The sequence below is a fragment of the Pongo pygmaeus genome, chromosome 4 (assembly GCF_028885625.2).
Source record: "Pongo pygmaeus isolate AG05252 chromosome 4, NHGRI_mPonPyg2-v2.0_pri, whole genome shotgun sequence".
NCBI classification, from domain to species: domain Eukaryota; kingdom Metazoa; phylum Chordata; class Mammalia; order Primates; family Hominidae; genus Pongo; species Pongo pygmaeus.
In genome coordinates this window covers 5,905,434-5,932,766 of record NC_072377.2, presented here as the reverse complement: position 1 = coordinate 5,932,766, position 27,333 = coordinate 5,905,434, and positions in this window count along the sequence as shown.

Genomic DNA, 27,333 nt, shown 5'->3' with positions numbered 1-27,333 from the left:
TGGAGAAGCTGGAAAAGCCCTCGGCTGACAGCCAGCACCAAAACAGGGACCTGGGTCCCAGGAGATCAGCAAACTGAATTCCCCAGCAATCTGAGTGAACGAGACCCTAGACGCTGGAAAAGTCGAGGGGATGGATTCTCCCCCAGAGCATCCAGAAAGGAGCAAACACAGCCTGCAACACCTTGGTCTTAGCCCAGCCATCCCCGTGTTGAACCTTCACCTACAAAACGGTAAGACGATAAATTTATGCTATTTTAAACTGCTACATCTGGGGTAATTTATTATGGTGATGATGGAAATATAATAGGTGTGACTTTCTGTGTGTTATAGGCTAAAGACTCAGAAATATAATACAATTTAACTTTGTCAGATATAATATGCTTTCCTTTCCTACCTAAAATTAGTTGGGAGAAAGACATAGGCCAACACCGCAGGGCACATGGCCTTTGACCCTTCACACCTGTTCCTGCAGGGTGCTTCCTCCAGGCCTCTGTCAAAGTCAGCTCTACCACGGGACTCCTCCCGCACAGGTGAGGGTTTAGTAGGTTCAAGGCCACGGCCGTCATAACACACTTGCTTTTTCTCAGACCATAAAATAAAATAAATTTGCTGAGGGACTGTCACACTATCCAGAAACTTTTGGCTTTTGGAATTTATTTTTTGTGATGAACTTCCAAAGCTTTCAATTTTTTCCAACAGTAAGCGCTGTAAACATAGATAACGGAAAGATAAATTTCAGCCTAACCCTCAGAAATTATCAAAATGACAAACTGCTTGTGCATAAATGGTATACGCTGAAGTAGTAGATAAGTTCAGGGTATCACAGCAGCAGTGACAAATCCGCCATTGCCCCAGAGTTTCAGGATCCCATAAAAATGTAGAAACATTGCTCCTGGTTTGAAATTTATCGGTATTTCTCAGTGATGGCTTTGTGGACCATTTTCTCCAAGGCTTTCAATTACATTCTCCACTATATGGCTCTTCACCTGAACCGCAGGACATGATAAGTTTCCTTTCTCTCAAATCCTTCCAACTCGCTTTCTGCTAGCTGTCTCTTGGCATTTGCTGTATTTCCTGGGCTGTGTCTGACTGGGTTTTGAGGCAATTGTCACACATGGTTCCATCACTCCACTCTTCCAAAATCAGCTAAGCCTTGGGCTGGAAATGTATAAGTGCAGACATTAGCCAGAGCTTATTTCATACTAAATAGAAACCCCACATTTCAAGCCAGAATTCCTTTTGCAGGCCAGCTTTGAAACTGAAAAATTGTGTTTATTTCTATCATTAGATTTTCCTTTATTTCTCTATAAACACTCATAAGGAATAATAATAAAGTTCATGTTTTTCCCAAAAGACATTGGTTGGCAAAAGCCATTATACCACCATCCTGCATCCTCAGATCTTCCTGCTAGTTCCCTTTTTACCTCCATCAAGTTTCTTCTTCAGGACCATTGGGGAACCCCAGCATCCATCTTGTCCCAGAGCAGGTAGAAGGCATCTGGGAGGCAGGCTCTGATGGTGGAAATGCTCACCAGGGAGGGGTAGCCATTCTCTCTGTGTAGCTGGTCCAAGGCTTGGCTTCAAAGCCAAACTCCAGCCAGATCTGGCCCATGCCACGTCCAAGGAGAGCAGCTCTCCATTCCACTGAGTTCCTCCTTTTGGTTGGTTGGTTTGTTTTAGAGACAAATAACTGCCTCTGTCGACCAGGCTGCAGTGCAGTGGCATCATCCTAGCTCATCTGCAGCCTCCAATTCCTGGGCTGAAACAATCCTCACACCTCAGCCAGCCATGTAGGTGGGACTACAGGTGTGTGCCACCACACCTGGCTAATTAAAAATAAAATTGTAGAGATAAAGGTCTCACTATGTTGCCCAGGCTGATCTCAAACTCTTGGGCCCAAGTGATCCTCCTGCCTCAGCCTCCCAAGTGTTGGGGTTAAAGGCATGAGTCACTGCTCACGGCTTGAGAAGTTTCCCTGAGCTTTCCAGGAGAGCAGAGGTCTTAGCCCCAGCCCACTCCAGGGTGACAAGGCCATTCAGCAAGGCAACTGGGACCCTCAGAGCTCATTCACGTCTCTCATTCTCTTCCCAGGTCAAATGACAGTCAGGGGAATCTGGAACCCAGATGAAAAGAGCGGCCCCTGTTCTTTTTTCTAAATCCCAACATGCTTGAGAGGTGGCCTTGGGTTAAGGAGGGGTCCTCAGTGATGGGAAAGTGTGGTCCACTGGGAGGCCCCAGGGACCGACAGAGTGAATATTGGTTGAGGTTTTCACAGTGGGAAGTCCCAGCCATACTGGTGACATTACTTGGGCCAGACATGCTTGACTTTCGAAGTTGATGTTAGCTGAGGTCACCAGAAGACACAGCCGCTGTGCACCAGCTACAGAGTCTAACTGGGCAAGTAGGTGGACTGTCCTGTTCGGGAAGGTATTCCTCACTGAGAAATCTGCAAATTCAAATTTGTGATGGGCATAAGGTCTGTAGCCAGTTATTCCAGTGAAGGCATTATGCAAATGAAAGTATATAAATGAACATCTCACCCCCCACAAAAAAAGTGTTAAACTCAACCTTATACATTTATTTATTTAATTCAAAACAGAAAATGAAAACTCTCACAGACTTCTCTGGACTTCCTTTAAGATTGTAACTTCTCATTTTCTTCCAGAGAAGGGATTATTTCATGATTTAATTTTTTTTTTTTTTTTTTAGCTTAGTAAAGTGAGCATGAGAGGGGCTAATTTCTAGCACAAATCTAAGGAAAAAACGAGAAGAAAAAGGTCCAACTATCTTTAGGAATAACCACGTCAGGCTTGGTTGGGTTGGCAGCAGCAGGAGAGACTGGCACACTTTGCATATGAGGGCGTGGATGACACTATTGTTGAATGAACCCAGAAACTTGCTAACTTCAGAGGGTAGATTATTGACTCAAAGACAGTTCACTTCTTTTCCCCAGACAACAATCTGTAAGCTCTCGATGGGAGTGTTGTCCTGGGCACGGTCTCCTTGGAGTGGGCCCCTGTGGTTTTGCTTTCTACAGCAATTTGGACCACGGCAGAAGACACGGTCTCCAGATGACATATGTTTGAGAGGGATGCAAATTCAAAAGTAGAACAAAGATTTGAAAGTTGAGTTGTGGCATAGCACGCCATCACTAGAGTGGAAGCTATGAAGATGAGCGTTGAGAAGAATAAAAGTGAAGTTCCACTCTTTGGTACAAAAATCCCACTGCCAAATATAAATTGGGGAAGAGAAAGTTAGATTTAATAAAGATTTGAAAGTTAAGAAATTGTAAAATGTCTATCATCCCAACTGACTTTGAGACTCTGAATCCAGTATACTTTGAAAGTTTTCTGACACATGTAAACATGATAAAGACAAAATGCGAATCAAAAACAGGCAAATCAGAAACAGTCACATCAAAAATCTTGCAAATCTACTTTGCAAGACTGCCCATTAATTAGTTTGTTTAAGTAGTGAGTCCACCTAATTTATTTAAAATACAATTCAATTGTGGTGACATGAAAGTCTTCTGACAAGCAGCTGCTATGTAAGTGAGGCCCACCTGCCCATAGGTGCAATCAAAGCCTACAGCTGGGAGTCTCAGAGCTGATCTAAGTAAAAGCATTGTCACCTCTAACTCCATGTTGCTCTCTAGCCGAAATTATAATGCCCATTGAACATCCGGGGAGGATGTTTTGTTGTGTTTTGTTTAGTATTCTGGAAAGGGCAAAAGAGGAGGCTGGTGTGTGGAAGACATGAGCCCCAGGACAGCACCTGGTGCTGCAGAGCCCTCCCTGTCTGCACAGTTCCTCTGAGCCAGCCCCCGGGGCCAGTTCCAAGCCTAGCCCCTGCACAGAAAGGCTAAGCCCACACTCCCCTCCTCCCTGGGGGCCAGGCAGGTATGAGAGCACCCACCAGTCACACAGTAGGTGTCTACAGTAACTAATAAGGCAATGGTGGATACAGGGCTTAGCAACTCTAGAGTGCTGCTGATGCATTATGATTTTGAAGCCACACTACTTATTTCTAGTCACTAAACTCCTACTCTGTCTCCCTGAGTATATGTATGAACCTCCTGCATTTCCTTCAAGGAAGAGGAAGGGGTGAAATATAAATATTTTTTTAATCCAGACATGCTCTGTTTTCAGTAATTGGGTTTGCAAAACATGGCTTTTACACCTTTTCTAAATCCGGGAGGGGGGGCTATATAAGCATATTTCCTAGAAATCACCCCAGTGTGAACAAATCACTGTCACTTTTCAAACTCCGTTCCACTTAATTGTGTAAATTATCAAATCTCGTTAGTAGGTTTGGTAACTCTTCCTTCCTCACTTCACAGTTCAGTCCTCATTTCAAGCAATTATGTAACTATAATTTTAATGTAATTTCAATGATTTCAATTACAATGAGATTATAATTACAATGAGATTATAATTTCAACTGTGTTCCCAATTAAAACAATACAGTCTATAGCCAATTCTATGGTGCATGAAACCTAACGATTTCAGCCTAAATCGTTAGGAATGATATATAACATAAATCCTAAGTGTCTATTTGTTGAGTTGAGATTATTCCAGAATGTACTTTCATGAGAACAGCAAAGAGAAGGACACAAAATGGTCATAGCCTGACAGTCAGTGCCCCAAAATTCTGTTTAGTTCTCCACTAAAGGATGTGGCTGAAGCAGCAAAATGATGCACCTCGATTATATCGTCTTGACTTACCAGAGCTTAAGAACTTCCTAAGCAGAGGTCTGAGGTTCAGAAACTATTGCCAGCCGCTGTGCAGGTTGCCCATGGGATAATGGCTGAAGCATCTCCTACTTAAAAACACATTCAAGGCTGGATTCAGGAAGATATTGTGGAGGCATTTTCCATCATTTGGGAGTTCACCATTGCATGTCAGCCATGCAGGAATCATGATTTGGCCAAAAGAGTCATAAACATACATACCGTGTGCATATATCTAGAAGTTGCTATGTGTATCTATGATGCTGAAGAACAAAGAAAAATGGTTCATGCTACTCAGGTTGTCTTTTTAATACCAAAACCAATAATTTGTGGTTTTATGTAAGATGTTCCAAATTTCACTAAGATCATCACTGCTCTGTAATAAATGTCATTGTATCGAAATTTCTGCAGTTCACTTTGAATTTCACATCAGACTCAGGTTCAATAAATGACCATTTTGACCTCTGTTCTGAAAGAACAGAAAATTATTTAGACAATAAATGAGCCTCCATCTCAAAGAATACACTCAAAATTGATTCACATTTCACGACTTTTTTCTGTAGTGGATGTTGGCAGTTACCACTCTTTAATGAGGGGTTCATACATACAATGTAATACAAGTTTTAGAAATTGTTCCTTTAAAAAATTTACTGTTTGTTATACAATCACATTTAAAAAAAATTCTATGGCTTGAAAATATCTGTATTTTTTAAACTGTTCCAAAGTTGCTGGCATTTATGAATTTTACTTTTTAAATTATGATTGATGTTTTACAATTTTTTCTGTCAAGTATATGATTTATTGTAGGTTAGCATGATTTGCTTGGCCTTCACCAGAGCCAGGAAGATCCAGGCATTCAATTTCATGATTAACTTAAACGGGAGTGTGAGGCTCATCTGGAACTCTAGCGCTCATGCCTGAGAACTGTTCCTGGAGCGCTCCTCTTCCAAATAGCCTTCTTAAAGCCAAAGAAGCATGTTGGCCATATTCATGCAATATTCATGTTTTCTGAACCCAAACGAAGGCCTCGTGGCCTGAAATGCATACATGTTTCTATGACAACCTGGGATAAATGGCTTGAGAACAGGCTGTGTGAGAAATCCCGGGACCAATGAACAGAGGTCTGCAGTCACCAGGATGAAGGGGGTCCGGAAGAGTTCACCATGGAACACAATAGGTCCATGTCCTGGGATGCACATACATCCTCTCGATCCTTATATTCCCTCTTGTTTTCAATGCTTACTCCTCAATTTATCTTGTATTTTTCCCCACCTTTCTGACTTCCTTTTCATTCTGGCTTTCCAATGTCCCCTGGGTCTACTTTCTCCTTACTTGTCTGGTTTTCGCTTGCTCACGATTTACTCCTACACCATTGTTGCATCAGCTGGATCTATCTAGAGCCTCTAGATTTTGTTTCTGTACATGCCTGCCAGTCACCTCCTCTTAAGTAGAAAGATGTCATGCATCTCTTGCCTGATCCCTTGCTTGGTTTCAGAATTAAGGCTGAGATGTATATGGCAGATTATGTGGCTAAACAAATAATAGACCAAGGATAAAAATGGAACAAGAACATTGATGTCATGAAACACAATCAGTTTTTATTGGTATAAGAAGGAATACATACAGTCTCCCCTGGAGTGGCTTATCTGAACATTAATTTATTCTTTCAAGTGCTCATTCAGTCATGTATTCATTCAATGATCTTGCAAATATTCAATCATTTATTTACTCATTCAATACATTTTTATTTACTATCTACTGTGTGCTTGGGACACAGTAGGCATCCTAGATGCCGGGAATATAGCAGTGAATAAAGCAGATGCAAACCCTTACCCTACTTGAGCTCACCATGCCAGAAGCTTATAAAGTGCTATGGAAAGTAAGAAAGCAGGAGAGGGCATCTGGCTGGATAGGAACTGGGTAGTGTTCAATTTTTTAAAGAGCAGATTGAGGAGACCTCAGAAAGACGGTCAGCAGTACATGCAGGTGAGGAAACTATTACACCTAAGGCTAGGGGAAGGATCCCCCTAAGAGATTAGAACAGTACTTGGTGCTTACATAGAGTTGGGAATGGTGCCTGTTTCCACCAGCCAGGCTCAAAAGCCTCATTATATATGTCACTGGAGTTCCATAAAGACAGGAGGAATGCTCAAAAGAACATATAGAATAATAGATCGGCTGGGCATCGTGGCTCATGCCTGTAATCCCAGCACTGTGGGAGGCTGAGGTAGACAGATCACAAGGTCAGGGGTTTAAGACTAGCCTGGCCAATATGGTGAATCCCAATCCCCATCTCTACTATAAAAAAAAAAAAAAAAAAAAAAAAAAAAAGCCAGGCATGGTAGCAGATGCCTGTAGTCCCAGCTAATTAGGAGGCTGAGGCAGGAGAATCACTTGAACCTGGGAGGCCACGGTTGCAGTGAGCCAAAATCATGCCACTGCACTCCAGCCTGGGCAACAGAGTGAGACTCCATCTCAAAAATAATAATAATAATAAAAAAAGAATAATAATGTCCATTTTTTCCAAGTTTGATGAAAACTATAAACCCTCAGATCTAATAAGTACAAGAAACTCCAAGCACAAGGAACATGAAGAAGACAACACAAAGCATATCCAGTCAAACTGCTCAAACCAGTGATCAATAGAACATCTTAAAAGCTTGCAGAAGTGGAAAAGGACATGCTATATACAGAAATTACAGTAAAGGATGATAGTAGATTTCTCATCAGAAACAATATGAGCAAGAAGATAGTGGAACATATTTAAGGGACATTAAAAATAAGCTATCTACCTAGAATTCTTACCCTCCCCCCAAAAAATATATTTAATAAAGGAAAAGTTTTTAGTATGTATAAAAGCTAAGAGAATTCATGATAAGCAAACATGCACTAAAAGAACTGTTCAAAGAAGGAAAATAATAATGGATGGAAAGATGACTCTATACACCGGAAAAAAGAACACCCAAAAATGGTAATTACAGGGCAAATGTATGTGATTTTTTTAAATTTAAATATCTTTAAAATATTATTGAATTTTTTTTTTCTTTGAGACAGAGTCTCACTTTGTTGCCCAGGCTGGAGTGCACTGGTACAATCCCCCCTCACTGCAACCTCCAATCTCCACTGCAACCTCCACCCTCCACTGCAACCTCCACCTCATTCTGTTGCCCAGGCTGGAGTGCAGTGGTATGATCCCCCCTCACCTGCAACCTCTGATTCTCCTGCCTCAGCCTCCCGAGTAGCTGGGATTACAGGTGTGGCACCACCACACCTAGCTAATTTTGTATTTTTAGTAGAGATCGGGTTTCAGCATGTTAACTAGGCTGGTCCCAAACTCCCAACTTCTGGTGATTCATTTGCTTTGCCTCACAAAGTGCTGGGACTGCAGGGGTGAGCCACTGCACCTGGCCTTATTGATTCTTTTTTTTTTTTTTATTTTTCAGATGGAGTCTCCCTCTGTTGCCCAGGCTGGAGTGCAGTGGCGCAATCTCGGCTCACTGCAAGCTCCACCTCCCGGGTTCATACCATTCTCCTGCCTCAGCCTCCCGAGTAGCTGGGACTACAGGTGCCAGCCAGCATGCCTGGCTAATTTTTTCTATTTTTTTTTTTTAGTAGAGACAGGGTTTCACCATGTTAGCCAGGGTGGTCTCGATCTCCTAACCTCGTGATCCACCAGCCTTGGCCTCCCAAACTGCTGGGATTACAGGCGTGAGCCACAGCGCCTGGCTGCCTTATTGATTCTTTAAATGAGAATAGTGACAATGTAGAATAAGGTCTGTGACATGTAAAAGTAAAATATATTTTAATAACATGACAGATGTTGGGAGGGAAGAAGCAAAAGTATGTACTATTGGATGATTCTTATCAATATATGAAGGGATAGAAGCTCACTGGAGGAGGTCTGTGGTCAGATAAGGGTGGATACTACTAACCTTATTACTTGTACCTAATGAGGAGACAAAATGGAATCACAAAGTACTCAATTAATTTAAAAAATATCAGAAAAAGAGGGGAAGAGAAACAAAATCAACTGAAAAAATAGAAAACAAATAGCAAAATAACAGATTTAAACTTAACTGAATCAATGATCTAAAATAAATTGCCTAAACATTCTAATTAAAAGACATTGTCAGACCAGACTGGATTCCAAAAAGCAAGATTCAACTATGTGCTATGTACAAGAGAACATGTTAAATAAAAAGACAAAAATGGGGCCTGGGCGCAGTGGTTCACACCTGTTATCCCAGCACTTTGGGAGGCCGAAGCGGGCGGATCATGAGATCAGGAGATTGAGACCATCCTGGCCAACATGGTGAAACCCCATCCCTACTAAAAATATAAAAAATTAGGGGAGCATGGTGGTGCACACCTATAGTTTCAGCACTCAGGAGGCTGAGGCAGGAGAATCACTTGAACCCAGGAGGCGGAGGTTGCAGTGAGCCGAGATCACGCCACTGCACTCCAGCCTGGGCAACAGAGCAAGATTCTGTCTCAAAAAAAAAAAAAAAAAAAAAAAAAAAGAAAAGAAAGAAAAAAAAAGACCTAAATGGGATCAAAGGGAAAAGTTGGAAACATTTGTACAATGCTAACAGTAATGAAAAAAAAACTAGAGACCTGGAAGGGATATGTCAATAACAAGATAGATTTTAGCATAAAGATTAATACAAAGTAGAAAGATAATTTTGTAATAATAAATGGGTCAATTAATCAAATGACATATCAGTCCTAAATGTTTATGGACTTCAACAGACATGGAGAAAAAGGGAAACTCAACAGAATGATAAAGAAAAATGGAAAAATCTACACTTGCACTCACAAACAGCCTTCTCCTAATAATTGATACAACAGATAAAAAATCACTTAAGATATAGAAGATGTGCACAAAACTATCAGCTGACTGGGCGTAATTGATACTCTGTCTTAATTGAAGACTCCATCCAACAATAGTAGAATACACAGTCTTCACATGCATATGAGACATTTACAAAGATAGATCATATTCTGGGTCATAAGACAGGTTTCAATAAACTGAAAAAGATTCATTTCTTACAAAAGATGCTCTCTGACCACAATAGCATTAATTTCAAAATCAATATGTAAAGATCTAAGAGATGTGAGAGAGAAAACTTCAGATATTTGATGAAAGGACATTCCAGGCAGAGAACATAGGAGCAAAAGTTTGAGCTAGGAGTGTTTCTGGCATGCTCACACAGGAACAAGAAGGAGATTATGCTGGAAAATGAGGAGCAAAAGCAGGAAAAGTAGAAATGTCATCTGAGGGGTGACAAGAGAGGCTCAGATTTGCAAGTCTTTTGGAAACAACACAAGTTTTGGCTTATCCTGATTAAGATGGAAAGCTACTATAAGGTTTTACGTAGAAGAGTTAGAGGATCTAACGTGTTTGTAAATAATCCCTCTGGCTGTTTGAAGAAAAAAGAAATAAAAATGAATATAGAGTGGGCAAGAGAGTAGCAGAGGAGGGGACCAAGTTAGAAAGCTTTTATAATAACTCAGATGTTATAAACTTGGACCAAAGAGGTGGTAAGAAATGATCATGTTCTAGATATAACATGAAGGTAGTTTCACAATGTTTTTCTAGATTAAACACAGTAAGTGAGAAAAAGCAAAGTTGACTCCAAAATGCCTGACCTAGGGGAAATGGATGGGTAGAGTTGCACTTGCTGAGTCCAAGAAGGTAGTGGTGGGGACTGGCTCTGGTAAGGGTGATGAAAATCAAGCGTTTGGTATCATTCATGCTCAGTTCTCTGTTTAATGTACAAAATGAACTGTTAGATACACAGTTTATAAGTTTCAGGCACAAAGAAATTTCCAAGTTAGAGGTCTAAGCCTTGAGTTGACTGTGTGTAGATAATAATTAAGGTCACGAGGCTGACTGTGATAAATAAGAGAGGAGAGAGTAGGAAGAAGAGATTCAACACATGGAACACGAACATTGCAAGTTAGAGAAGGAAGCAATATCCAGGAAAGGATCATGAGCAGGGCAGGCCAACCAGGAAAGTGCAGAAGCTCAGGAGCCATGGGGCGAATATTTATAAGGAAGGAAGGAGTGACAACCGTGCCACCTGCAGTAGCCAAGGCTCGACGCTCCAGGACACACAGAGACAAGTCAGATGGGTGCTGTGCATGGGTATGTGGACAGAGCAGAGCTGTGGGTGAGAAAAATCTATTTCAAAGCCTGGATCCCCCAGTCAGTCTCTGCACAACCATAGGAAAGGGTGTAATCACTCTGTCCAGGAAAGATGATCATGCATCTCTGGGGCCCACTCCCAGTGCTCCCGAAGAGCATGCCCTATAGATGAGCAGGATGCCCGTGGGTATCATCTTGTCCAATACAATGTGTCATTTTGGGGGAAAAAATTCAAGACTGTTTGGTGATTTTCCATGTTCTCTCCTCCTGCTGCAATGATCAGAAACAGATGTTTACATGGAAGTACCACAACATTAGAGGAGCTGTGGGCATTGCACGAATATGCGAAGGAAGCTGCTTTAGGAAGCTGGCAAGCGCCCCAGCAGGCTGACTGAGAACAAGTAAATGTTAAGGCTTAGTGTTATCACCTTAGCATAACTTGCCCTATCCTGACTGGTACAGGATTTTAACTATCACAAGATTACAAGAGCAGTATGAAAAATGCCCAGCACAGCCATGGATGGTAATCTTGCCTCAGAATATTTTAAAGTCCAGACCATGTGGTATTTTTAATAACTGCCAGGGCCTTTGTGGGATCTTTGCTTCATGGAGTCTATGAGCATTTGTGGGGCATCTTTGCTTCATGGAGTCTATGAGATTCGTGTGAGAATGGCACTTATTTTCCCCTGTTCCACTAGCTCACACTGCATGCTCTGTCACATGTGTTAGCTGTAAAGGGCTAGCTGTCTGTTAGAGCTTTCTCCACAGAGTAGGCTGAGCCAGCCACCTGGGGTTCACACACCAGCACAGTGGCTGGTAGAGGATGCCCTTCCTCCTCTTCCGTCCATTTCTCCTGCTCCCAACTGACCACCTCCCATCCATTTCCCCTTCACATGCGAGCATGTACATCACATATGCACTGTATTAGTCAGGGTTCTCTAGAGGGAGAGAACTAATAGGATATATATATATATATCTCCTATATATATAATACTATGTATATATATAGTATTAACTCACATGATCACAAGGTCACAAGGTCCCACAGTGGGCTGTCTACAAGCTCAGGAGCAAGGAAATCCAGTCTGAGACCCAAAACTGAAGAACCTGGAGTCCAGGGTTAAAGGTCAAGAAGCATCTGGCATAAGAGAAAGATGTAGGCTGGGAGGCTGGGCAAGTCTAGCCTTTTCACGTTTTTTTGCCTACTTTATATTCTAGCCACACTGCCAGCTGATTAGATGGTGCCCACCCAGATTAAAGGTGGGTCTGCCTTCCTCAGTCCACTAACTAAAATGTTAATCTCCTTTGGCAACACCCTCACAGACACACCCACGATCAATACTTTGCATCCTTCAATCCAATCAAGTTGACACTCAGTATTAACCATCACATGCACATATGCAGACACATGCTGAGTGCTGGTAATGCCACAGGCCACATCAGCAAACTCTCAGCTTTCCTTTAGTGCCTTGGCTGGTCTTGCAGGGCAGGTGTGGGTTGAACGGCTGGCAAAAGTCCCCACCCCTAAGACAGTAGTCTCTAAAGGCTTTGGTTTTGGGAACCCCAGTGCGGAGAATTAGGTTTGAATGCCTCCTCTTGGTGGCTAATGTCTGTGACCAAATCTCTGAGCCACCCAGCCTGATGGTCCAATCTGTTTACTCTGACTAATGTGAAAAAGAAGCATACACATAACTTCTTGGCATGTTTCTTTTCAAATTGTCTTTTTATTTTATTTTCCAGTTCAGGTCCTTTATGTCTGAACAATGAGTGGAAAGAATGCCCATTTCTACCAGGCAAAGTTCACCTCCTCAGGGAATGTGTTGAGTGAAGACGCAGCTTGCTCACATCAAAAGTGAATCACCATTGGACACGAAAGGGCCTGGCTGTCAAGCCACATGACGCATGCAGTTTGGGGAACACCTGAGCATGATTCCTGAGCCAGGACTGAATCGTGGTGCACTGCAGAAAAGCACACTTACTAAATCACAAACGAGGAATCTAGTGCAGCCTTCATTTATTTCTTCAAGGCTATCCATGCATAAGCCATGTACCATTGAGCAGAGGCTGTATGCTCCATTTTACAACACATATGCAGCACAGGGGAGAGGGGGAAGTGGGGGAAGAGCGCGTATCAGGGGCAGACAACTGTGAGCTGGAGACATAAATGCTCAACAGCAAGGGGATTGTCTGCTATCACACAAGCGTCAATAAAAGTGACGCAGAATTGCTTGTGATCCCAGGCTCATTCAGCTGTACTCTGCTGTGGTTTATGGGCTTGATGGATGAAACAGGGCTCGCCCAAGAGCTCATTTCACCCAGGCCTGACAGGTGGTTCCAGGATGCTGGGCATTAGAATGCTGCTCACCGATCTCCAGGATGCAGGATGACTGCTTGCTCAGATTCACATAAAAAATATGACTCTCCAGATCCAGGATGGTTTATTTAGCTTTTGCTTAGAGATTTGTCCAGGCTGGATATATTTGAATACCTGGTTTCAAGACCATAAAATCACATCCGTTAGAGTGAAAAATTGGCATGAGAAATTGGCATGGCGAAGGCAGACTATTGAAAACACACACACACACACACACACCTCTTCTGCATGTAATTACTGGGAAGCTGCCGGAAGCATACATGTAGGAGTATTTTGGTCCTTTAATTACTCATTCACCAAATTTATATAAAGGGTCTACTATGTGTCTGACCCTGCCACAGGTCAACAAGACTGATCAAGGCCTGGCCTCAGGGAGCTGATGTCCCTGGCACTGGCCATGGTTCTGTTTTGCCTCCATCCACCTATGGTGAGCTGCCAATTCTTTGAAATAACACATGGTCTTTCAGCTAATGAAAGAGAAAGGCACATGGCCAAGGAATAGCTACCATCCTCCTTTAACAAATAGGATAAAGCTCAGAAGGCAAAGACTCACAAGTACGTGCAAACATTCGTCATCCTGAATGTTTTGAAAACATTTCTTTCAGTGTCCTCTTTCTTCTTCACTCATTTCTCATTCCTCACATGTAGTCTATGAGCACTTTTTATTTTTAAGTGGACATGGGAAATAATGATATGGGTATTTTTAGGCTTTAAAGTAACGAAAAGCAAAAACAGTCCCAGGGAATTCCCACCTAGATAAGCTTTGGGGACTCATTCTAGCCAAGTCTACAACCTACAAAGTGAAAGATGCTGTATTATCCAGTGAGTCTGAGCCATGTAAAGAGTTAGTTTGCATGGCAAATTCTCCCTTCATCTACTCCCATTCTCTGACATACAAACAGTTGTCCTGGCAAAAGATCTTACAGCTATCTATGGCAAATTACCAAAAATTACTACAAATTCTAATGTACCTGCATTACAAAAGGAAAGATATTTTTATTCCCACGGAAATTCAGTGGAAAATGAGAAGGAGCACAAGTGTCAGAGGCAGAGAAGGGATCATAATGTGATACTATGCTGGTGACACAGTTATGATCTATGGTAAGTTTTACAAAATATTCTAGGTATATTCCGCTGTATTAGTCTGTTCTCATGCCGCTAATATACCTGAGACTGGGTATTTAGAAAGGAAAGAGGTTTAGTCGACACACAGTTCGGCATGGCTGGGGAGGCCTCAGGAAACTTACAATGATGGCAGAAAGGAAAGCAAACACGTCCTTCTTCACATGGCAGCAGGAAAGAAAAGAATGCCAGTGAAGGTGAGGAAAAGCCCCTTATAAAACCATCAGCTCTCAGGAGAACTCACTCACTATCACCATAACAGCATGAGGGTAACTGCTCCCATGACTCAATTACCTCCCACTGGGTCCCTCCCATGACACATGGGGATTATGGGAACTACAATTCAAGATGAGATTTAGGTGGGGACACAGCCAAGCCATATCATCCTCCAAAACACAGCTACAAAATGATTAAGAGGAAAGAGTTACAAAGTTGATTATGGAACTATGAATTGAGAAATTAAACATAAATAATGAAGAAGATGGACATGGAACTGTGAATGAAGAGACGAGGATTAACTCAAATTACGTGTCTACCTATTCTGGATATCATTAACCTGCAGACTTAGTCCTACCTTTTCCTGACTTATATAGTATCAAAATTTATCATTGTTTGGATTCTTCTAAATAAGAGCAGCCAATATCCCACCTTGCAGGGGGAGTTTGGGGACCCTTGAGCTAACATGCCTGAAGAGCTTAATATTTTGGGGATGAAAGGACTCATGAACAACATGTTATCAAAGCTAAATATATTTTAAAGCCCCAGGACTCCAATTGAGTTTCCCATTCTCAGATGCCTACTGACTGGTTTAAATGACTCGAACATAACTTTGAAGTTTTATTAAGGACGACTGGAAGATCAAAGGCATGAAAACCAAGTACATGAAGACATTAGAGAAGAACAGGCTCAGTTAAGCCACACCAACATGGCATTGTTTTCATAATTAGAGGCCCTTTTATAAAAAATAAACTCTTTAAATTAAAAAATAGAAAAACTACCAAGCGTAAGAAAACAGAATCCCATATTTCTACCCTTTGTGGTTAACAGATGACATTTGTATACTATTTGGTTGCAGTCTACTTAAAGACATAAAATGTTAAAGATACAGCTAAAATTAGTCCCGTCTACTGCCACCTTCTGTATCGTACTAAGGGTCAGGCATCATTACAAAAACAAACAAACAAAAGTATACTCTTCTAGTCTCTTTTATGTTTATAGATACATATGTTGCACTCCTAATATTACATACTATTTTGCATCTATTATCAATTTTTGAGGCTATGACACCATACTTAGTGATGTTCATTTTGCATTTTCATTCTTTATTTTGTTTTTGAGATATTTCTACACTAATATAGAAAGATAAATATGGTGGCAGAGTCCATGCATTATAGCTGGTACCATATAATTTATCCAATTGATAGACATTTGGTTTGTCCTCAACCCTTCATTATTATAAATTATGTTACAATAAACATTCTTATACATATCTCCTGTATTCAAATGCAATAATTCATCCACATATCCAGAAGTGGAATTGCTCGCTTACAGAATAAGCACATTTCGGTTTTCCAAGATGTTGACATACTGTCTCCAAAATAGCTGTACTATGTCAACTCCCCATAGAGAGAGCACAAAAGTCCATGTTCCTCGCTGTATGGCCAACACATGACCCTATCACACTTTTTACTCCTTTTCAATCTCTCTTTTGTACAAATGACATTTCCTTCCCTGGTTGTTAGTGAAGTAGAACATATTTTCATCGATGTAAGAGATTTCTTCTGTGAGTTGATGCTTTATACACTTTTCTTATGATTTCTACGATTTCTTCATCTGTTATGCATATGTATCTCTTGCCTATAATACACATTAAAATTATCCTTCCACAGCCTTTCACTTGCATTTTAAACATCTATGATGTCATTGGAGATACAGGAGTTTTATATTTTAAAATAATCAAGTTTATTATATTTTCATTGTGTGAGAGTACTTTCGTACAGTTTATATAATTAGAACAAACTATAGAATAATAACTTTGTAACATCTGGGATGTAGAGGATTTTCTTGGAGTAATATAATATATATATTATATATATATTATATTATATATAATATTTTAATTTAATACTATATTTATATATTTCAATACAATACTATATTATATATTATAGATAATATTTTAATTTAATACTAAATATATTTTAATATGATACTATAGTTATTTATTGATATATTTATTTTAAAATTTCATTATTTCTGGTGTGTAGGAAATATTAATATTTAAATGTTAATTGGTAGCCATCAATCTTATGCAGTTTGCATTGTTTCTAAAAGTCTGACCATTGATTTGCTTGAATTTTCTGTGAAAATAAATATATACTCTTCACATGACAAGATTGTTTCCTCCTTTCTCATTGATTTAAAAAGCTTTTCTTATTGTTTTCCACTAGAACAACAAAGTACCATTTTAAATACTGGTGTGACACTGGCAACCTGGTCTTATTTCTGATTTTAATTGAATGCTTCTAATATTTCACCACAAAGTTTGACATTTGCTATAGGTTTTTAGTAGATAAGCTTTATTACCATGATAAAGAAGAGCCCTTTCGTTTCTCCTGTGTTAAGGTTTATTTGCTTATGTAATGATTAATGACTACCTATAGGCCATGAAATCTTTTTCTTGTGTTTATTGAGATGAGAGAGTATGTCGTTTCTCCCTATCAATGCAGCAAATGACACTGAAGGCTTACCTTTCTATATTCATGTCGATTACTTTTCTTTTTCACCAAAATAATAAATGCAAATATTTTAGGAACTGTATAGACCAACAACAACAACAACAACAACAAAAAACACAACAGCAGTTTATAGCAATATACGGCACCTGTTGCTACTCCTTTTTCCATTCCTGTTCTACAAAAACAATTTCAAAGTGGCTAATTTCAGCACAATCTCCTTAACAACAGAAGAAAAAACCTTCACTTTCTTTCATTCCTGTGGATCACTGAAAACTGCTTTCACTATGGTTATAGCAAAGAACAGTTATTATCTCTCCATTTGCCCAGTGTTCTCAGTTTTAAAATGGAGAATTGGCTGAGTGTTGACTATTATTATGCAAATGTTATACTTTATTTGCTTATTATAGAACTATTGGATAAAAGCCCATCTCTTTTTTAGGGAGCTCAGCCATTAGAAATATTTTTTCATAAACTGTTTTGTCATTTTGGATTAGACTGCAATTTATTTTTTAATCCTTATGTTTCTTTTGGAGTTAGGTCCGTGTTTTGTTTTTAATGTTGCATTTGTTATGCATAAATTGTAAGCATTCTAAAAGGTAATTTAATTTTTTCTCACAAGAGCCCTTAAAGTTGGTGGAAAGTTTTTTAATGGCTTTTATTTTCTTAATTTTATTAAAAAATACAAGTTTATTATTAAACTTGTGCATACAAAAGATATAAAGAAAAAAATTTAAGTCTTTTTTCTATCTGAAAATAATCAACTTTAATAATTTTATGTATAACTTTACCTCATTTAAAAATATATGCATATACTTTTATAACATTTAGACTATGCTACACTTTGAATGCTATTTTCCTTTCTTCATTATTATACTACTAGTATTTGCTGTGTTCCTAAATATTATATTAAAATTATAATTTAAATGACAGAACATTCCATTCTATGGACAGAAAAAAATTGATTTTCATATTCTCCTCTACTTGGATATATACCTTGTATCTGACTACTCAATATAATAATATGCATTTTGCATGATTTTTTGTTTACTTATTTATTAATTATATTTTCTAACTCTGCCTTATAAAAGAATCTCTCAAAGGAAATTGCTTGAAGAGATTGTGCTGGCACCTATCTGTTCTGCTGCATTTGTTTCTCCTGAACCTACTAAGTTTCCTTATACAGATATGGCAATCTTGTAAAATATCTAATGAATGTATGAATGAATGGATGAATGAATGAATGAATGAATGATAATGGGAAACAGCCAATGCAAATTCGAGATGCTCTAAAGCCTTGTTACATATTGCCAAGTTACTTTCAAGAAGGACATCTTCAAATTACATTTCCTCTAAGGGTGTTATCAAGCAAGAGAGGCTAGTTTTCACGACAGTAACAAACACTGCTGTTTCCGCAACTTAACACACAAAAGGTTCTTCTCTTGTCCATGTTACATGTGCACTGCAGTTGGCAGGCTTTCTCTGTTCCTCACTGTAATGAAGGAGCCCAGAGTGAGGGCAGCTCCATGGCAAATGTGCTTCTGACTGTGGCTGGGGAAGAGGACATTACCTTAAGTTTAATAGGCTCTTAAAGCTTTGGCCACATGGAGCACACATCACTTCTACCCACACTCCCTTGTTCAGAGGAAGTCACTTGGCCACACCTACCTTCAAGGGGGAAAAGCTTTTTTAAAGCCTTGAAGAATTAAAACAAACAAACAAACAAACAAACAAACAGAAAACAGAAAAACATTTGGTGAACGGCATTGATTATTACCACAGAGTGAATAGCCTTTTTTGGGACTGGTATTTATTTTTAAATCTTAACAAATGGATAGACAAAGTATTTGTCTGTTAAGAATTTCGAGTTCACTGATTACAAGTGAGGATGGACATGGTTTTATGTGTTCCATCCTTATTTTTATGACCTCTGGACTTGGTATTCTCTGCCCATACTTTAATAATAATAATATTAACAATAACAATGACACAAATAAGAAAGAGCCAATTTTATCGTAGAGCACTTCAAATTCTGAGCACTGTTCCAGAGAGACATTAGTGCATTTTTAATCAATGTTTATAAATTTCTTGCATAGCTAAAGTCATAAATTCTTTATCAAACACTGCAAATATTCACTCACGATGTTTTGGTTCTTTAATTTTACCTTAAATGTAGACTATACTGTGCAAAATCTTATCTAATTCAATCCAATGATTTGTACTATTATGTTTTTTTATTTTACTATTAGACTGATACATTCCCATTCATGCTTAGATTCAATGTAAATTCACTTAAAATTCATTGAAATATGTTCTCGTTTATAAATAAATTCATATTTAAATTGGAATTTAACTTTTTAATTTACTGGAATTATATTAAATACATGGTGTGAGTTGATAACCCATTGAGATTCTTCTAAACAGCTAAAAAGTGTATAAAAATGAAAAAAGAGAGACAAAAGTACACACCAAGTGATCTTTGTTTTCTCCACGATTTGTGGTGAGCCTTTTCTTGTGCCCTGTAATCTATATATAATCTATATACTAGAACAGTGGTCCCCAACCTTTTTGGCACCAGGGGCCAGTTTCATGGAAGACAATTTTTTCATGCACTGGGGGAGGGGAGGTGATGGAAATGGTTTGGGATGATTCAAACGCATTACATTTATTGTGCACTTTATTTCTGTTATATTACATTGTAATATATAATAAAATAATTATACAACTCACCATAAGGTACAATCAGTGGGAGCCCTGAGTTTGTTTTCCTGCAACTAGACAGTCCCATCTGGGGCGGGGCTGATGAGAGACAGTGACATATCATCAGGCATTAGATTCTCATAGGAGCACGCAACCTAGGTCCCTTGCGTGCACAGTTTACAGGAGGGTTTGCACTCCTATGAGACTCTAATGCCCTTACTGATCTGACAGGAGGTGGAGCTCAGGTGGTAATGCGAGTGATGGGGAGTGGCTGTAAACACAGATGGAGCTTCACCTGCTCGCCTGCCATCACCTCCTGCTGTATGGCTGGGTTTGTAACAGGCCATGGACTGGTACTGGTCCATGGCCTGGGGGCTGGGGACCCCGTACTGTAATCTACGAATGAACTGATTTCTTATCTAAACACTATTATCAGACTGATATGTGTAGCTGCTAGGGTGAGGTTAGAGATGAGGGAAGGACTGGTCCATGTGAGCCTTTGTTGACTGTGTCAAGGTGACTGTCTTCATCTCAAGCCCATTATAGGGGCTTTTTTTTTTTTTTTTAGACAGAGTCTCGCTGTGTCTCCCAGGCTGGAGTGCAGTGGCATGATCTCAGCTCACTGCAAGCTCTGCCTCCCAGGTTCATGCCATTCTCCTGCCTCAGCCTCCTGAGTAGCTGGGACTAGAGGTGCCCACCACCACGCCCAGCTAACTTTTTGTATTTTTAGTAGAGATGGGGTTTCACCGAGTTAGCCAGGATGGTCTTGATCCCCTGACCTCATGATTCGCCCACCTCAGCCTCCCAAAGTTCTGGGATTACAGGCTTGAGCCACCGTGCTGGGCCTATAGGGGTTTTTAAGGTGGGCAGGCACAGGTTATAACGCTAGAAGGACAGTAAACACTAGTGAAGTGGAATGGCATGGACTGAATGAATAAATAAGTGAATTCTGTTGCAGAGATATGCAGAAATGCTTTGGTGGCAGATTGTATTGTCTTAAAGGATAAGAAAGCACTTGCAGCCCATGACAGGCTGGGGAGGGTGTATTAAGCTGAGGAGATATCCAGGGCTGCTGTGTGAGAAATACTTGTCCTCTCTCACACACACATGCACAGATTATTCACATCAGGATGATAGTTGGCAGCCATTTGATTAACAAAATCCTTTCACTTGAGATAGAGTGAGAGACAGAATTTGCATTTGTGATTGATGTGGAAGCTTAAATATCAAAATCTCCTTACCCTTTTCTGACCCTCCTGACTACTCTTCCCCTTCCGGGCTCAATCCCTACTTTAGGGGAGGACCGTCCACTCGAGGATTACAGTTGATTCAAGGGGAGTTCACATGGTCAGGGCTGAAGCTAGGTCAAGTTAATATCTTAAAAACATGACTTATTCTGTTTGGGGGAGGAGACAGTTAAGTAAGTTAGAAAAAAACGATGAAACGGAAGAATTGATTGTACAGAATTATTTTGTTTCCGGCATGGGAGTCTGAAGACAGCCAGGAGTGGCAGCAGGAAGTGGGAGAAGGGAGTGGCCGGTGAGTGTCCCAGCTGGCCAGCGGGGTTGATGGAGAGGGAGTTGTATGCCTTGGCAGCTAGTCTAAGTCTTGCCATTGAAAGGCGTTGAGTTACAGGGTGGAGTGATCAGGTGCAGGCAGATATCAGACTAATAGCAGCATGGAGAATGATGTTGCAGGTCAAGATAGCAGTCAAGGATACCAGCAGGGAAGACAGGTGCAGTGGCAGTCCAGGAAGAAGGGGGGTCAGCTAAGCTCTGGTAGCGTTGGTGGGGATGGGCGAAGTGAGTCTGATGCAAGAAGGTTGAGGAAGTGGAAGGTGCAAAAGTCAATTGCTGATTGATGTGAGTAGTGAAAGAGGGAAGATTCAAGAATGATACTTGGGGCTGGGCACAATGGCTCACGCCTGTAATCCCAGCACTTTGGGAGAGCAAGGCAGGTAGATTGCCTGAGGTCAGCAGTTTGAGACCAGCCTGGCCAACATGGTGAAACCCTACTAAAAATACAAAAATTAGCCAGGCATAGTGGCGCATGCCTGTAATCCCAGGGGAGGCTGAGGCATGAGAATCACTTCAACCCGGGAGGCAGAGGTTGCGGTGAGCCGAGATTGCACCACTACACTCCAGCCTGCACAACAGACCAAGACCCCACCTCAACAATAACGACAGAAGAATGATACTTGGGTGTGGCTGGGGTGGGTGGTGACGTTAATTCCAGAGTTACAGGAAACAAATGAGAACTGCACTAGAGCGTGCGAGAGAGTGCAGGTGCCATGCTCGTTGCGGAGTTCCTGAGTGTGAGGAGTGTGGCAGTCGTAATGGCCAATGTCCAGTCATCCTCCTCTGTCCCTCCTCCTCTGTTTATGTCTTGGAGGGAAATGTGAGCAGCCTAACTAGTCCTGCTCCCTAAAGCAGCCACACAAATTGCCAGGGAATCTGTTCTTGTCTCTTTCCGCAAAGAGGAGTAAGCAGGAAAAACTAAGAAACAGCTGACGGGTGAATTCCCAGGGCAGCAGCCTGTGGCTCTTTCTTTCAGTGGCTGATGCAGAGCAGGGTGGGATGGGCTTCAGGCCACCATCCGGTTGTGCCCCAGCTAGCCGAGTTTACCAAAACACTCACGGAACCAAAAGCCCCTCACCTGGAGAATGGGTGTGGAGAAAATCCACCCCCCCATCCAACACCAGTGCTGCTGCTGTTTCTGAGCAGACTTCTTTGGAATCATTTTTGAAGTGTAAAAAGGAAGTTGAGGAATCTATGTCAGCTGATGCTTCTAGCTCAAGGAAAATGACAACCCTTATGCTTAAACAAGGAATCCAGTCTGGGGACTGAACGGAAGTCCCCTCATCTTTCCTACGTGCCCCCAAACTTGGGCTGGTTCCACCTGCCGTGAAACAAAGGACCATGAGGCAAATGACGCCATTAGGCAGAAGCTCTCCAAGTAAGAAGGCTCTGCCCAACAGGGTTAGACTAAGAAAGTCTAACCAGGGGGACTGCTCATGGGTGTACAAGCAGATCCAGGTAACCTACTAGAAACCCAGAAACACTTGGTGCTCACAACTACAAAAGCAAGGCCAAGAAGTGTCATCTGAGCTGGTCAAAGGAGCTAGGGATGTACAGGAGGGGCCGTCCAATAGCAGTTCCAAACTTAGGGCTGATGCTGTGCCAGAACCCCTGGCTGCACAGCAGAAAGGAAGTGGGAGGAGAAAGAGCCCCATCGGATCCCTTGCCAGTCCCCATTCTCCTGTGAGTGTCTCCAATGACGACCCTCAGCAGGAAGCCAGTGGGAAAGGCAACTGAGTAAGGGTGGGCTTGGGACCCTTGGAGCCAGGCACAGGATGGAGGCAGGAAGAGATTAGATCTACAGGGGCAAATGGAGCAGGACCAGCACAGGGCTGCTTGGCATGAAGTGCCCTTAGTCAGACCCAGTGTGCAGCCTCCGGAATGAATCAGTCTGAGGGCTGTAGCTGCCTCCTCTTGCTTCCCGACTCCCCAGCAATCCTTCTCCCTGAAGGAGATGAAGGGAAGCAGAAAGACAATGGAGCCAATGGACGAGGAGAGGACTGGGGCCAAGAATGGAGTTTGGAAAGAGGAAGGCACTATGGAAAAGGAGGTCAGGACCTGAACACTCAATGCCATTTATACAGAACAAAACACTTTAATTTCTCAGGCCAGGGAGTTCTAACGCTGTGCAATGTGGTCTTGGAAGCAGGGGCTTTCCATGTACTAAAACCCCCCCTGAGCCTTTGAGGGGCTGGTGTAGGAGTAGGCTTCAAGTGTTTAGTCTCCACTTCCAAAGGATTATTGGACACATCTCTATCAAGACTGGCTGTTTGTCATATTGATCTGCTGTCATGGGGAAGTGGTGTCTGAATTCTCTTTAGAGAGAGTGAAACCACTGTTGTCGTTCTGAAGGTAACAAGAGTCACATTCTGGGAGGATGGTGGAAAAGGTGATCAAAGTCAATCCTTGCCTGGCTGCAGGCTCCCCTCCCCTCCCCACATGCATTTTCACACTGCCCTTCCCAGGGAGATGGCGGCAGACAGGCCATGCTGCATGTTTCATGTTTGAGGCCTTTCCTCACCACATTCTCCCTCCCTGTTACTGAATCTGTCTGTGACGCTTCCCTCAGGCCTTAGTGTTAGCTGAGGACCTGCTGATGCCTGGCTCCCCAACCCCCATCGATGATCTGAGATTTTCAGCCCACCTGTGAAACACACACACACACACACACACACACACACACCCATGGGAAACATCGGGAAGTGGCTGCCCTGGCTGTGCTCCTTAGGACCGCCTAGGAATCCACACTGAATCACGGTCTGGAGAAATATTACACTGTGTGCATCTTCCTGCCCTCAAGAGCAAACCAAATCAGGTAGGAAGCTGGCACTTCATCATACATGCATAATTTCTTGTGCCCCGTTAACCAATGTGATCTTTCTGACAAAGATACATCACATTCAATCTTTAAGGTAAATGTAACAGCATCTTGGTGACGGTGTTTTATGGAGGTAGGCTACAGTACTGGGTACTAAGATGTCACTGATTGAGAAGCAAACCAAAGCTGCTTAGAGGATTTGTGTGGGCGAGGGTGAGTCACAATTTATAGTGAAGGCAGAGCGATGAAGGCATGCATTCCTGTAGTAAATGTCTTCATATAGCAGGAGAGGGGAGCTATCCCACACAGAAACTAATGAAACAGGCTTCACCACCTTCTTAGCAACTCACATTATATCAGCTAGTCAGTGAAATGCTGGATTATTCCTTTCTCTGTCTTTTTTATCTGTTAAGGAAAATCACATTTTTAACGAAAAAACAAGCTGAGTACATACCTTTATGTTGTCATTCCTTCCAAATAAGAGTGTGCCAATGGAGTGTGGAAGTTGAGTATGAGATCTTTAGTTTTTAAGATAAGCATTAAAAATGAATTTATGGTTTTCCCCTAAATTTAAAAGTAAGTATGTGTCTGTTTTAGAGAGCTGAAACACCACTCAAAGGTACACATGCTCAGTCAATTCTTAACCCATGTGCCCCAGTGATGACCATAGTTAACATTTTGAATATTTAATTTATCTTTAGCTTGATTCATAGGTATATAGATGATAGAGAGGTCAGATAGATGGATGCCTCATTGATAAATGATAGATGGATAAATAGGCAGGCAGATACAGAGGTGAATTGGAGCACTTTTAAAGAAAAAAAATGGAGTAGGCAGGAATCGCGATGAAAACAATGAATATTTCCCTTTTCCGGTTAAGCATCTGTCTTAGTTTGGGTTCTCTTAGAAGCAGATCTTGAGATCAGAATTTGGGGGTAAATGGCTAATTTGGGAGCTGAGTTGAGGAAGCATGAAGAAGGGAACAGGAATTGGGAGAGGGAGGGGAGAAGGTCAACGCAGACTTGGGGCATTGCTGAGCAACAGCTGTGGACCTCAGGGACTCCATCCCCCTGGGGCTCTGGGAGACCCCGTGGACCATGTGCAGGATGAGAAAACTGTCAGCTGACCACCCACTCCTTTCTTCATTTTCTGGAAGCTGACTTCAAGGACATTGACCAGCTGACACAGTCAGTCTCATGTGCACACTTGTGACCAGAGAAAACCACCAGAGAAGGAGTCACAGGTGTTTCAAGAGGAGGGAAGTGGTGTGAACCAGAAGGGAGAGGTGTCCAGAGATATGGGCAGGGCCCAACAGCCACACAGCAAAACCCTTCCTTGTGCTCCCGGCCAGATCCACCATGTTTGAATTCTCTATCCCTCCACCCCGTGAAAGTCTCTATCATCCTGTTGGTGACACCACTGAAGCAGTTCTCAGACATGCACCCTCCACTCCTTTCCCATCCTCAGTAAATGTCTAGTCAACATTTCTCGAAGCATTTTACACAGAACATGGGTCCTACAAGAAGCTTCGAGAAAAGGAGTTCTGGAAGTCGAACAAGTTTTCTAAATTTTGTCTTTTATTTTTCTTTGGAGATTCACATTCACCAGTTTTTTAGAACAGTTGGTTTGTCCTTATTATTTGTAATATCTTTATTTTATTTTATATTTATTTATTTATTTTTTGACGAGGAGTCTCATTCTGTCATCCAGGCTGGAGTGCAGTGGTGTGATCTCGGCTCACTGCAACCTCCACTTCCTGGGTTCTCTGCCTCTCCTGCCTCAGCTTCTCAAGTAGCTGGGATTACAGGTGCCCGTCACCATGCCGGCTAATTTTTGTATTTTTAGTAGAGACAGAGTTTCACCATGTTGGCCAGACTGGTCTCAAAGTCCTGACCTCAAGTGATACACTGGCCTCAGCCTCCCAAAGTGCTGGGATTATAGACATGAGCCACTGTGCCTGGCCCCTGTAATATATATTTTTATAGTGGATAAACAATATATTATTAATAACCCAAGCTTCTCAATTTAAGAAGCACTATATGACTGCAGTACCTTGATCTGCATGTCTGCTACTGCTCCCTCTGCCAATCCATGTTATCATAATTTTGTGCCAATATTCATGCTCCTTTCAATCTGCCTTTCCATCTTATAACTCTCTAATGCCCTTCTTTCAGGAAGTACTTTTGCTAAGTTATACTGAGCTCAATTTCCCATTTGTTGCCTATGATTTTCTGTATTCACTGTGGTTTATTATTTCTTCACCTATATATTTAACAAATATGTTCTGACACACAATTATTCCAGAGTTTAAAAGAAGTGGATTCAAAGAATTGACTTTGCTTACATTTCTTTGTGCTCTGACTAATTGGATATCTATTTCCTGGAGACATCTACTTGCTTGGATATCCACTTTTCTTCATTCATTCAGTTGATATTCAGGTGGCAATAGAGTACAAATGAATGATCTATCATATTTTTATTTGAAAGTTTTATATGTCTAGGTCTTTATTCTCTGTTAGATCAGCTCCTTAAGGGAGTTGTATCTTTTTTCACTTTTGCAGAGTCAAAGAGATGACAGGTGTCTGCACAAGGTCCCACTGGGATGATGTCTATTGTCCTGACAGACCAAGATCTTTAAAAGCAGGAAGACAGGACGCTGACATGGAGTCCCGTGTCCCCCAGATGGAAGAAATAGGGTCTGCTGATCACTTGCTGTGGAACGTGCCTGTGTGTACCATGCCAATGACTTCCTGGTTGGCATTCCATGAAAATACAGCTTTCTAAATTTGGGGCCTGAAAGAAACTTTGAAAGGTTTCATTAGTCTTGTGAGAAGTGCCCAGGATCTGTCATGTGTCAGAGCAGGGATAAGAGAGAAAAATTATACAAAGGTCTCATTTCCATTTCTTATAATCAGTTGGAAATGGAAAGAATAAAATATAATATACCCTAAATTTCAAGAGAGAAAGAGAGAGGGACTGACTTCCTGAATCATTAATTGGCTTTCTAGCAGATATGCACCATTTCTGTGTATATGGTGAAACGGATAATTTCATGTGGGGTATTATCTTCTCCCATGATATAGCAGTCACCTTCTATCACCTTCTGCCCATATATTTCAGCTCCACCCA